General features: G+C 48.9%; 1 long non-coding RNA gene across 1 annotated transcript; it reads left to right on the top strand.

Annotated features, from left to right (window-relative positions):
• Positions 1–91: 91 nt before the first annotated feature.
• Positions 92–9,511, top strand: LOC118918115 (uncharacterized). The gene is made up of 3 exons (XR_005026982.2): positions 92–1,778; positions 8,968–9,008; positions 9,403–9,511. It is a non-coding gene; the product is annotated as an uncharacterized LOC118918115 (long non-coding RNA).
• Positions 9,512–12,605: the final 3,094 nt, after the last annotated feature.

A 12,605-nucleotide genomic window follows, 5' to 3' on the forward strand; every position in this document is an offset into this window, starting at 1 on the left:
CCTACCCAAAGAACTCTGTGAGAGGATACAGGGCTGGCCCAACTTCCACCCCAACCCCCCAGCCCCCACAAAAAAAAGGATGCAGTGGGGAAAGTAAGCGCCAGCCTGTTTGCAGGGAAAGGAATGGGTAGAGTGCTCAGGAGAAACTAGACCTTTCTGTCCCCTATGAACTTTGAATCAGGTTCCAGCCAAAGTTTTTCCCCTCAAACATTTGTAATGAAAATTTTAAATCTATAGAAAACTTGAGAGAATAGTACAGTATAAACTGCCACATACCCTCCACGTAGAATCAGTGGCAGGAAACATTTCATGCCGTTTGCTTCCTCTCTCTCCGAATACCCACGCATGCTCGCACACGTGTGGCATTTGCTGAACCTTCCTGAGTCTCGGCTCCTGAATACTTGTATATGTCCTCTAAGAATAAGGACATTCTCTTACAGAATGACAATACCATTAACACACCTTAAACAGGAGCAATCATGGAGATTTAATCATATGGGTAACTACTGAACCACTGTGTTGTATATTTTAAACCAATATTGTATATCAATGATACTTCAATATTTTTTTACAGTGAAAACAAAAAAAGAAGCCTGTAATGGAGACAGCATATTTCACTGCTTGGAGAAAGAGTTTGGTGTCAAAGATCTGGATTCAAGTCTCAGCTACTTCTTAGCTGCATCACCTCATACAAGTTATTGAGCTTCCTATTCCATCATCTGTATCCCCATCTGTACAAGAGCAATAAAAACAATACCTATCGAGGGGGAAAAAAATTAGCCATCATTTCACAAAATGACCTACTATCCAAGACTATATTTTAAAATGAATAAAAACGAGAGCAACCTTAAAGAACCTGATGAAACTGTCACTTAGGTTCCCTATGGCCTTTATCTGGTAGGTGAGAGGAAATGAACATCGCTAGCAGATGGGAGGCAATCGCTAAAAAACAAAAGGAAAACTATTATGTTTTCCATCCCAAGGAATTGAAGCTTCTCAATAAACCATTTCCATTCAGAATTGGGACTTGGCGACTGTCACAGGTGGATGACATTGGACCCTGATGGCACAGAGTGTACTCAAATACCAAGAAGAGCCAGAGGGTGATTCCCAAAGATGCCTGCAATCACGTTTCGCACTCCACGTATTTTTCTAGAACCTGGACACCCGTCCGTCTGAGAAGTGGGCTTTGTCTGCCCTCTCCTGGGATCCGAGTGAGTTGCTTGTTAACTGTGGCGGAGGTGCTGCTGCCTGTGAGCCAGTTCTACCTCTGTGGTCAAACACTGGCACCGGGTGCCTGAGCTGCCAGTGAGAAGTCCCACTGCCGAGACCACCACGATGTGAGGAAGCCCAAACTAACCCACATGGAGAGGCCACGTGAAGAAGCCCTGACACAACATGGAGACAGAGACAGCTGCGCACCCCGCCCCCAGCTGCTTCACTGCCCCAGCTTCAACCAGCACCTGAGTGAACCGAGACCCAAGCCAGAACTGCCCATCTGGGCGCTTCCCAAAATCCTGGCCACAGACATGGTGAGATGATAGGCTCACTGTTGTTGTTTTAAGCCGCTATGTTTTGGAGTGATTTGTTACCCGGCAATAGTAACTAAGAAAGAGGGTGGAGTGCAGAAAATAAGGAGCTTGCAGAGAATTACAGCCTCAAGAGCTGAGAATGGTCCTGTAACAACACCAGCAGCTAACATTGAAGTGTTTCCCTGTATGACCCCTAGTCTCACCGGCAATATGCAACTCACTGAATCCTCACGGCAGCCCTAGGACGTGAGTGTCATTATCTCCATTTTACACCTAGCAAACTGGACTCAGAGGACGGTAAGAAGGGAAACTGAACTCCTGAGCTAAAAATGTAATGTGAGCCCCTGCTGTGGCTTCACCAGCGGGTGTTAACCACTCAGTGCGTTTGTAGTTCTGATGGCCAACGAGGGACATGTGACTTGGCTCTGCCAATCTGGGCATTCGGGTCCCCTCAGGCCACAGTGATTGGCGCTGGCACAGACACGCGATCTCATCAGGCCAATCAAAGTCAGCCTCACTACTTCCGCGAGAGAAAGGCCCCTCGCTTACCTGCAGAGCGTGGGTGAGGCTACCTGTGGCCTGGAGGCTGCTGGCAGCCATCTAAGGACCTGCCGCTGGAAAGAGGGAAGAGGAACGAAAAGAAATGGGGTCCGTGGTGACACTGGAGGACAAATGTGTCCGTTTTAGGAGAAGCCAGCCAAATATGGATGTTCCAATTACAAATTCCCCTTACAGTTTGAGCCATTAAGGTCAGCTTTTCTGTTACTTGTATCGAAGACGAATCAACATGCCTAACAGCCAATACTTGGGACACTGAGCGATCAGAATCTCCATTGCTGTGCCGATACTGGCACGTTTCTTGCTGCCCCGTGCGGAGGTCTGCGAAGTCCTGGGGGAGGGGCCAGGGCAGTTGGCGAGATCACGATGAGGGGCTTTTTACTGGGCTGTGAGGCAGCATGACTTATCAACCACTGCAGATGTATTTTAGCATCTCAACAATTGATAAAGCAGGGTAGGTTGTCCAAGCTGAATATTAACTTTGCTTGCCGAGACAACTCCCTTTTGACGTGAGCTAGTGTGAATGGATTTCTGTTTCCTGCAACTGGAAAAGGAAAAAAGACATCCTTTCATGAAGCTGAGTCATGAATTAAACCTTTAGGAAATAACAAATAGCAGTGAAAGCTCACTTTAACCGTATGAGGTCATTTCAACCTCGGGTCAGGCAGAAACGCTGTGGAGAGTCTGACCTTGAGCTGCCAAAGGGGCCACACCCTTCGGCCCAGAAATCCCACCTCTGGGACGCGGGAGGAAGTGCCTCGCAGCATTATTTACAATGGGAGGAAACTGGAAACAGCTTCAACGTCTGGCAACACTGGCCCGTTGAGTAAACATCAGGCAAACATTAGAGATTGTGTTTACACAAAGATGTTTTAACAGGGGAACAGCTTACGTTTTAAGAGGGGAAAAAGCAAGACTGTATAAACAATTTGCTCACACAGTTATGTAAAATATAGACACATTTTTAAAAGGCTGAATGGAAATACATCAAAATATGAATTACAATAATGATGTGGGATTTAGGTGGGGGCAGCTATCTTTGTCTTTCTAGTTTCCTGTATTTTCCAAATAGTGCTGAAAGAACAATGAGCTCTTTGCCATTTTCAAAAGTTTTAACTTAGATCATGAACATTTCCATACAGATATAAAAACAGAGACAATAAACCACTGTGGCCCATCACACAACTCTAAGATCCATCAACATCTTGCCATTTCATCTTTCCCATCTCCATTTTTTATTTTTTTTAATATTTAAGAAAAACCCAAGTGATGGACCTTGAGTCAGGGACCATGGGTGTAGTCAGAGTAGGGTGAGGGCCTCTGGAAAAAACAAGGCAGGATATTTACAGTCAAAGCAATGTAACAATGTAGAGTCCCTATGGAAACTCTGTGTTCAGCATTATGCAAAGTCAAGGTCACACTAATTCTCTAGGGTAAAGATACCAGACTAGGAATATAGACATCTTCAGTGAGATCAGTTAAAGGTCAAAAGGCCAGGAGCAACTTGGCCTGGAATGTCTGAGTGTTCCGCAAGGGCATCTCAGCATTGAAAGGAAAGGAGCAACACACAGCAGCAATTCACCGGAGAATTCCGCTTTATTAGGGAAAGAGGCTGGGTTATATAGGAAGGGGCATGGGGTGATTGTGGTGTCACTTCTACGGGGCTGGTGGCTATTGGCTAGGTGCTGGGATTAGGGGGGCGAGGGGTGATTGGGGTTCAGGTAGCACCGGCGGGAACCGAGGACCCGGAAGAGAAGCAGGAATTTCGCCATCTTATGGGTGGGGGCCCTTCATTCCCCCCTTTCTCCTCTATGGGGTTGTGGACGTTGCTTTCTCTCTGACTGCTTCCTGCTGAACGGGGGCGGAGAAGGGAGTGAGGGCTTGAGGACTGGGAGGAAAGGGTTGATAGGACTCCCGACAGTAAGGACGAGTAGATGTGGACTTCTTCAGGTTGGAAATCAGTGAAGGTTCCCTGTAACCATAGGTCGAGGACTTGTTGATTCCAATGGTGCCAAGAGGATACGGGTGCCAGGAGCCAGGCGTCTGCGGCCATTGTTTCTAGGAACAGTTTCCAGCGGAGAGAGGGGTCCATCTCAGCGTGTGGTGAGGAGGTTACGTGAGGGTGAGGGATCTTCTGTGGCTAAAAGCTGGTAGTTCCTGAGTAAAAGCTGGTTGAAAGTTTGATTAGAGATTTTACCGACTTGGGATTTGATAAACTTTACAAGGCAAGAAGAGACAGGCGAGGAGAATGATTATTATAGGGCCTGCAATGGGCCACAGCCAGGTAAGGAAGGGGTTTGTTAGTGTTGAAGAGAATGGGTTGGAGGAGCAATACTGTGGGTACCGGGAGTTACCCATGTAGTGAATGGCGCAAGACCAGTAGGGACATCCCCGTAGGTGTCTGGCCATCGCCTGCAACAGGCTTGTTTTTGGTCATAGAGGAAGCAGAGGTAGGGAGAATAAAGGTAGCTGCTAGTGAACACTTCGGTGGAGGGAGGAAAGTGGAGGTATAAAGGCTCGGAGCAGCCTTTCAGAGGGCAGTCTGATGTGGCAATGAGGGCAGTAATTTTTGTTTGATGCTGTGTGTAAGTCTGTCTGACTTTGAATCGCCATACAAAGGAGGCTGGGGTGGCGGGGAAGACAATAGGAATGAGGGAAAAAAGCGAGAGAGAGCCAGGGAGCAGTAAAGGAGGAAAAAGTCATGATTCGGGTATGGATGGCAAAGGGGGTGAACGGGATTTTGGAGGAAAGAGGACAGTAAGGTCAGGAGTCTGGAGGGAGGGAGAGTCTGTAAACTTTTGTAGGTTAAGAGATCCTTTAGATGATGTGGGGACAGAATGGTAAGGGGCGCCCCGAAATGTCAGTTTATGAACTTTCTTCTGCAAGAGCTGTCCAGCGGCTAATACCCGTAGGCAGGGGGCCCATCCCCGAACTGTGGGGTCTAATTGCTTGGAAAGATAAGCTACTGGGGCAAAGGATGGGCCATAATATTGGCTTAGGACTCCTAGAGCTTGACTGGACCTCTCATGAATGTATAATGAGAAGGGCTTCGACAAATCAGGAAGATGGAGAGCTGGGGCTTCCACAAGGGCTTGATGGAGCTTAACGAAGGAGTGTTGGGGTGAGGAGGATAATGGTTCTTCAGGGGGGCCCTTGCTGAGGTCGTACAGGGGTCTTGCCAACAGGGAGAAGTTAGGGATCTACTCTCTAAAATACCCAGCCAGGCCTAGAAAGGAAAGGATTTCTGTCTTGGTTTTGGGAACGGGCAGGTCAGAGAGGAGCCGTTTTCTGTCTAAGGTAATGGACTTTTTTTGTTGAGATAGAAGAAATCCGAGGTAAGTGACAGAAGGGTAAGAGATTTGAGCTTTGACAGGGAATACCCGGTAACCTCTGGAAGCTAGAAGGTTAAGTAGGGAGGCAGTGTCAAGTTGAGACTGTTCCCACGAGGGACTGCAGAGTGGAAGATCGTCCACGTATTGTAATAAGGTGGACTCGGAGTGATCATGATGAAACTGTTTGAGGTCCTGAGCTAGGACCTGTCCACAAATATGGGGACTATCTCGGAAGCCTTGTGGCAAAACTGTCCAAGTGAGTAGTTCAGAATGTCTTGTATATGGGTCCGTCCAGATGAAGGCGAAAAAATCTTGGGGGGAGGGGTCCAGAGGGATAGAAAAAAATGCGTCCTTGAGATCTAGGACTGAGAAGTGGGAGGCCGAGGCAGGGATCCGCGATAAAAGGGTGTATGGATTTGGGACTAAGGGATGGATAGGGACGATGGCCATGTTGATGAGGCGAAGGTCTTGGACGAGGCGGAAAGATCCGTTGGTTTTTTTAACAGCTAATATGGGGGTATTAAACAGGGAGTGAGTGGGTCTGAGGTAATTTTTGTTTAAAAGATCTTGAATGATGGGTTGGAGGCCTGTGAGGGCTGAAGAGGTTAGGGGGTATTGGGCCTGACAGATATACTGAGAGGGGTCACGTAATTTGATAGAGGCAGGAGGACATAGAGCCACGGAGGGGCTTGTAATGTCCCAAACTTTGGGATTTGCAGGGTGTATGAGGGCGGGACTGGAGCTTTCATTGGGTAGAGGGGGGTCGTTGGCTATGAGGGCCATAGAAAGGGAGTACTGAGGGCTGTGGGAGTGGATATAGTTATGGAAACATGGAGGAGAGAAAGGATGTCCCGTCCTAGTAAGGGGATGGGACACTGGGGCATAACTAGGAAGGAGTGGGAGAAAGGTATGGGATTGTCCTGGATTGTGCATAAAAGGGGGGGTTTAATGGGAAAATCTGTTTACCTCGTACCCCGACTATAGGAGTAATGGCAGGCGTGGTAGGGCCCCGGTATTCCCACAAGACTGAGAAGGTGGCTCCTGTATCTAGGAGGAAGGAGATGGGGCGACCGTCTACTATTAAAGTAACCCTGGGCTCCTGTTTGGTGATGGAAATGGTCGGGCGAGAAGCCCCCAGGCCCCGTCAATCTTCTTCTGCCAGCCCCACTACGGCGGGCTTAGGATGGGGGTTGTTCATCCAGCCTCCCCTTCGGGTGGCTGGGCAATCAGACCCCCAGTGGCCCTTTTTGTGGCATCTGGGGCATGGGGTGGTAGGAGATCTGGGGGAGGGGCACGCCCTTGACCAATGTCCTTCTTGTCCGCACTTGAAACAAGCTCTTGTGGGGGGGGCTTGTCTGTAGAGGGGCGCCCAGGTTGTGGTTTTATCAGCTGGGCCAACATTTGGAAATTGGCCTGATCAGCCTTTTGTTTATGGCGTTCTTTCTCCTCCTCCTGGTTATGGAAGACTTTAAAGGCCACTGTTAGGATCTCAGTCTGTGGGGTAGCGGGGCCCTGTTCTAACTTTTTGAGTTTAGCTTTAATGTCGGGGTAGCTTTGAGCCAGGAAGTATGTCATAAGGACGTGTCTCCCGTCAGGCGTTTCTGGGTCCAGGCTGGTAACTGTAATAGGGCTTGAGGGAGTCTGTCTAAGAACTCAGAGGGAGTCTCCTCCCTCCTTTGAATTATGTCTTGGAGCTTTTGAAAATTGACTACTTTACGAGCTGCCTTTTTCAGACCTGCTATTAAGCAGCAGGCGAAGATATCTCGAGAGCGGAGACCCACGGCGGTGGGGGACTGAAGGGTTCTGGCTCAGTCTGTGGGGGAGAAACAGGTGATGGGGGCAAAGACAGAGGAGGCTCCTGGGACTTAGTTAGAGGGGGGCTGAAAGCCTCGGGCTTGATCTGCAGGGGGGTGAGGTGGGGGAGGAGATGGTGGGGGAGGAAGGGGGAGGGGCTGTTGTAGGAGAGGAGGGGGAAGGGAGGGAACGGGGGGTTTCTGCGGGGGAGACGGCTTGCAGGCTAGGAGAACTTGGGGCTGGACGGGGGGAGGAGGCGGAAAGCTTCGGTATAGGGAATCTCCTTCCAGTTTTTCAGGCGCTGGCAGTAGGTAAAAAGATCGCGAGTGATGTCAGGATCAAGAGCTCCCCCTGCGGGCCATTGGTTGTGATTGTCTAGGGGGCATGTCGGCCAATCTTGGGAGCAGTATTTGCGGATAAGTTTTGGTTTTATATCAGGTGTCAGGGAGAGGGTGGCTAGATGCTTGAGCAGGCATTCAAGAGGTGAGCTTCCAGGGAGGGATGAGGAGGCTCCCATGGCTAAAGGACAGAGAAGGAGACAAACAGGGGAAGACGAACGGAGACCCTCAGACTGGGAGCAGACGGCAAGGAGACAAAGGGCGTCCCCGATGACCCTTGGGGGTCTGCGGAAACTCATATACGAGTCGGTTTCTTAGGAAGTGTGGGTCGTCACCCAGACTTCTCTAAGAAGGCAGAGTGCCGGAGTCACGAGGGACCTAGTACTAGGAATTTTCGGCGGAAGGAACGGAAGGAGGGGGGGGAAGGGAGCGTTCTCATCCGCAAAGGAGTCACCTCGTTTATGGCTGTTGGAAGGGGGCCTGAGGGTCGGCCTCAGCCGTGAAGGCCTGAGGTGGGGAGAGTTCCCTCTTCGTCGGGGAAGAGTGGCCCACTCTGGGGGAAAACTTACCCAAAGGCCAGAGAGTGTGAGGAGCCAGCACCAGAAAAAGAGGACGAGGGCAAGCTGCTGCTGGTGTCGGGAGGGGGGAAGACGGGGCCCAGTTGGGGTGTCCCGTCTCCCGGGTTTCGGCACCAATGAAAGGAAAGGAGCGACACACAGCAGCAATTCACCGGAGAATTCCGCTTTATTAGGGAAAGGTGCTGGGTTATATAGGAAGGGGCATGGGGTGATTGTGGTGTCACTTCTATGGGGCTGGTGGCTATTGGCTAGGTGCTGGGATTAGGGGGGCGAGGGGTGATTGGGGTTCAGGTGGCACTGGCGGGAACTGAGGACCTGGAAGAGAAGCAGGAATTTTGCCATCTTATGGGTGGGGCCCCTTCAAGCATAACCCGTGACTTCACTGTAAACAGCCCCAGCAAACAGACAACAACCCACCCTGCCTTGGGGGCAGGGCAGGTGGTACAAGTCCACACCCTAAGCCCTCAATTCCCAAAAATCCTGTAGTGCCTATAAATCCCCTAAACAACGCACCACCTCAGGCTCTCTTGTCCCCTCGTGGCATGAGCCAGGAGTTCTGTCCCCTCACTTTATCTCTAAATAAAAGCCTGCACCTTGCTCTCCTACCTTGAGTGTTTGTGAAGCTCATTCTTCAGCTTTCTGAGCAAGAACCCCGGCATCATCTTCGTGTTCATTCTTAAATAGTGCAAGAGCATCTAGATAAAGGTGGGGGTGCATTTCCTGACCTAACTACAATGCATTATCACATCTAACAAAATTAACAAATTCCTTAATATTATTTCATAGCCAAACCTTATTCAAGTTTCCCCAATTGTCTCCAAAACATCTTTTACAGGTGTTCTGTTTGAATTGGGATCCAGACAAAGTACATCCATTGTATTTGTTTCTGGCTTGTAATATTATTATTTCCAAACAGTTGAAGTCGTGTGTGTGAGCTTGTAGTTCTATGAATTTTGACAAATGTCTAGGATGTGTAACCACCCCTGCAAACAGGATCCAGGCAGTTCTGTCACTCCCACAAGTGCCTGGGGCTTTGTAGTCAAGAGGGGTTGGTTTTTCTGTTTCTGTGATCTTCTTTTCTAATTGGAGAAAAAGCAATAACTGGAGGTGGTTTAAGCCCTGAAGTTAAGATTCTGAAGCACAGGGGTTAAGTAGGAGACTCGGGTTCCATGGGCTCCAGAGCCTGCCTCCAGCTTCGGGCTTTCCTCTTCTGAGCCTCGGTTTCCTCATCTGTATGGTGGGTGCAAGGAGGACCCTGTGAGTTAGGGAGGGCACCCAGAAGCTTGCAGTGGTTGGTCTGACCTGCCCTTCCTTATCTCCAGCCGCTGGGCTGAATCATCGTGTCCAGGCACAGAGCCTGCAGAGCAGTGCACTCCCTCTGTCCCTGCCCTCTCTCCCCCACGGCCAGCCTGATGCTAAGTTCTGTGGTTTTTCGCTTTAGTGTGACTAGAATTTGCTCCTTTGCATGGCCCGGAGTCTCAGAGCCTGTCCCACCTGGGTCCCTGCCTGACCTCCAGCCCTCTCTCTGTGTCCCCTGGGATCCACTCCCCTTCAGCCCCACCCGCCCCCCCAGCTTCCTGAACCTCCCCACACCTTCCTGTATCCTTCAGGACATCACAGAGGCCTGCTGAGGGCCTCCCTGCCCTATGTGACAAAATCATTTCCAGTAATAATCAGAACACGAAACAAACAGTATTAATGGCCAGAAGAGGAGTGCAAACAGTGAACATTTTCTTTTCTTGGGTCTCATATATGTAAAGTCATGCCAGTAAACAAAAAAAATTATAAATAAACAATACAAAAAAGAAAAAAGCACTATTATTTTTTCAAAGTTTATGGACAGAGTCAAAGTTTGAACTTGCATCTTTTGGTTACAGTCTGATGTAATAAAACTTCATGTAAATGTGAGGTTTTTTTCTTCTGGAGGAGAGAGAGGTTAGGAGGGAGGGAGATGGAGACAGACAGACAGAGAGACAGAGTGCGCGTGCCAGAAGGTTGCATTCCCAGGAAGTCTCGGCTCCAGTCCACCTTCCAGACACTGGGTCCTGAGCACTTGGGGGGCACCCTGCAAAGCCACCAACCCCACCTCCATCAGGACTTAGGGCAGTGGCCTCCTGGAAGTGTCACCTCCCCCTGCCCGGACTCCTAGGGACAACATGTCTCTCCTGCTCCCAGCCCACCTCCACAGTCCAGTGCTGGGCTTCTGTCGCATTCGCCTGCCGCCTGAGTTCTTTCCTGGAACCTGTGCAGACGGTCTGGAGTGTGCATGGGGAGAGTGCTTGGTGACTGGGTAAAGGAGCTGAGGGGGTGGCCAGGTGTGCAGATGTAAAAGCACATTATAATGACAGATTGAGGCCTGAGGGCTGGGAGAGTCCTGTTGATGGACGGCAAAGACGGAAGACAAGCATCATGATTAATTTTCCATAAAAATGCTAAAATACAAATAGCATATTAAAAACATGAGGATCTCCATCCACCTTAAGGCTAAGATTCCATTTTTAAAAAGCAGAGAGTCGAGAAGTAAGATTCCTAACATCTTCCGTGGAATCAGACAATAACCCACCCAATCTTTTTTTTATTTTTTTTATTTTGGTATCATTAATCTACAATTACATGAAGAACATTATGTTTACTAGGCTCCCCCCTTCACCAAGTCCCCCCCACATACCACTTCACAGTCACTGTCCATCTGCATAGTAAGATGCTATAAAATCACTATTTGTCTTCTCTGTGTTGCACAGCCCTCCGTGTGTCCCCCACGCACTATACATGCCAATTGTAGTGCCCTCTTTCTTTTTCCCCATCCTTATCCCTCCCTTTCCTCCCATCCTCCCCAGTCCCTTTCCCTTTGGTAACTTAGTCCATTCTTGGGTTCTGTGATTCTGCTGCTGTTTTGTTCCTTCAGTTTTCCTTTGTTCTTATACTCCACATATGAGTGAAATCATTTGGTACTTGTCTTTCTCTGCCTGGCTTATTTCACTGAGCATAAGACCCTCTAGCTCCATCCATGTTGTTGCAAATGGTAGGATTTGTTTTCTTCTTATGGCTGAATAATATTCCATTGTGTATATGTACCACATCTTCTTTATCCATTCATCTACTGATGGACACTTAGGTTGCTTCCATGTCTTGGCTATTGTAAATAGTGCTGTGATAAACATAGGTAACCCACCCAATCTTAAGGCAGGGCAGCAGTCAACTGATATGACTCCAGTGCCTGAGGGTAACCACTGTCTTGGAGAAAAACAGGACAAATAAATCCCCTGTGCTGGGTTTGTTTAGCAGAATTAACTGGAGGACTGATTAATAGAGGAGAAGAGACATGGTGTCTCTCACCAGCAGTAAGCATCTTGAGACCACAAGTTAAGCCTACGCCCAACAATTCCCCCCTCTGCCCTTTGCGCCTTTCTTGGAAGCCTTAAAAGACAGAATCCCCAACCTTACAGCGCACCTCCTCCCTGAGGACGCCTGCACTTTCCTTTCTTTCAGTGCGTACTTTCAACTAAAGTATTCTCACTGCTCAAATTATCATGTTTTGTCTCTTTGCTATTTCATTCTATTTCCAAGTCTTCTCTCTGTCTCTGCTTTACTCCTAATAAGTAGGGAGGGGCTGCTCAGAGCTCAGATTTAGGCCTGCAAGTTCCATCACCTGGGTGACCTGGAGGGAACTACAGCTGTGCAGTCTGCTCTTAGTAGCCTGCCTGAAAATCACCTTTCTTTGGGAACTTCTCAGAACATAATCTCACTCCATCCTATACTCTGCAGCTCCCAAAAATCCTGGGGGTAGGGGCTGGTCCCCACGCAGTGCAGATCCATGCGGACACAGGACGCCAAGTAACCCTGGCTTTAAGAATTGGCAAGGGAATCAGCCCTAGGCCGAGAACTTTCCCTCTTTCCCTCTGCACTTTCCTGTTTTCTGCTCCTGCAAGGCAGCTGCCATTCCCTGCTGCTCTTGCTTTCATAAATTTCTTCCTTCCTTACACTCATCTGGCCGGTTCAAGAATTCTTTCTTGTCCAGAGTCAAGAACCCTCCCCTGTCCAGCCTGAGGTTTCACCTGGTGTGCAGGGAGAGACCTCCCCAGACGCAACTGCCCGGCAACACTGATTTTAAAACTGGAGGGGTAGAAGTTGGAGGTTCATTACAGTGTTGATTTTTTTAACTGCTTATTGAAATAAGTGCACATGCAAAACCGTGCAAACCATAAGTGTACAGCGGGGTGAATTTCCACCAGCTGAACACACCTGTGTTACCAGCTCCCAAATGGAGAAACATTTCCAGCCCCCTAGAACCTACCCAGAGGCTCCTTTCCATCCTGCCTCTACACTCCCCTCAAGGTCACTATCATTCTGACTTCTGGCTGCATAGATTGTTTTTTCCTGTCTTGAATTTTATGTAAATGGGATAAAAATATATATTATCTAGTGTCTGGCTTTTTCACCATGGTGTGAGATTCATTCTTGTGTGTTTTCTCA

This window comes from Manis pentadactyla, chromosome 15, assembly GCF_030020395.1.
Source record: "Manis pentadactyla isolate mManPen7 chromosome 15, mManPen7.hap1, whole genome shotgun sequence".
In the NCBI taxonomy this organism is placed as follows: Eukaryota; Metazoa; Chordata; class Mammalia; order Pholidota; family Manidae; genus Manis; species Manis pentadactyla.